The sequence below is a fragment of the Egretta garzetta genome, unplaced genomic scaffold (genome assembly GCF_000687185.1).
Source record: "Egretta garzetta isolate BGI_Z169 unplaced genomic scaffold, ASM68718v1 scaffold141, whole genome shotgun sequence".
In the NCBI taxonomy this organism is placed as follows: domain Eukaryota; kingdom Metazoa; phylum Chordata; class Aves; order Pelecaniformes; family Ardeidae; genus Egretta; species Egretta garzetta.
In genome coordinates this window covers 47,242-47,490 of record NW_009258664.1, presented here as the reverse complement: position 1 = coordinate 47,490, position 249 = coordinate 47,242, and the positions used below count along the sequence as shown (strand labels likewise).

The following is a 249-nucleotide window of genomic DNA, read 5'->3' as shown; positions in this document are numbered from 1 at the left end:
TGCAGCCAGGGTGTCCCAGGGGACAGGGAGCCCCATCCACACCCTCTCCCACCCTCTGGTCCCCATCAGCACCTTCATGCTGGCCCTTCTGGGGTCTCCGTTCTCCTGCCGTGCACCACACGGTGTCGGTGCCCCAGCTGCAGGCGGGGGCTGTGGGCGGGGGCTGCAGGCAGGGGCTCCTGCCGCACTGTCCTCGCCCAGCCCTTCTTGGGGGGCAGCCCCCTCCCCTTGGCCCCCCCCCTGTGCGTG

The 249-nt window shown here is 71.9% G+C and overlaps 1 protein-coding gene across 1 annotated transcript in view; it reads left to right on the top strand.

Annotated features, from left to right (window-relative positions):
- FAM189B (family with sequence similarity 189 member B) overlaps nucleotides 1-249 on the top strand; it is a 10,341-nt gene that overhangs the window by 4,280 nt on the left and 5,812 nt on the right. The window lies entirely within an intron of this gene.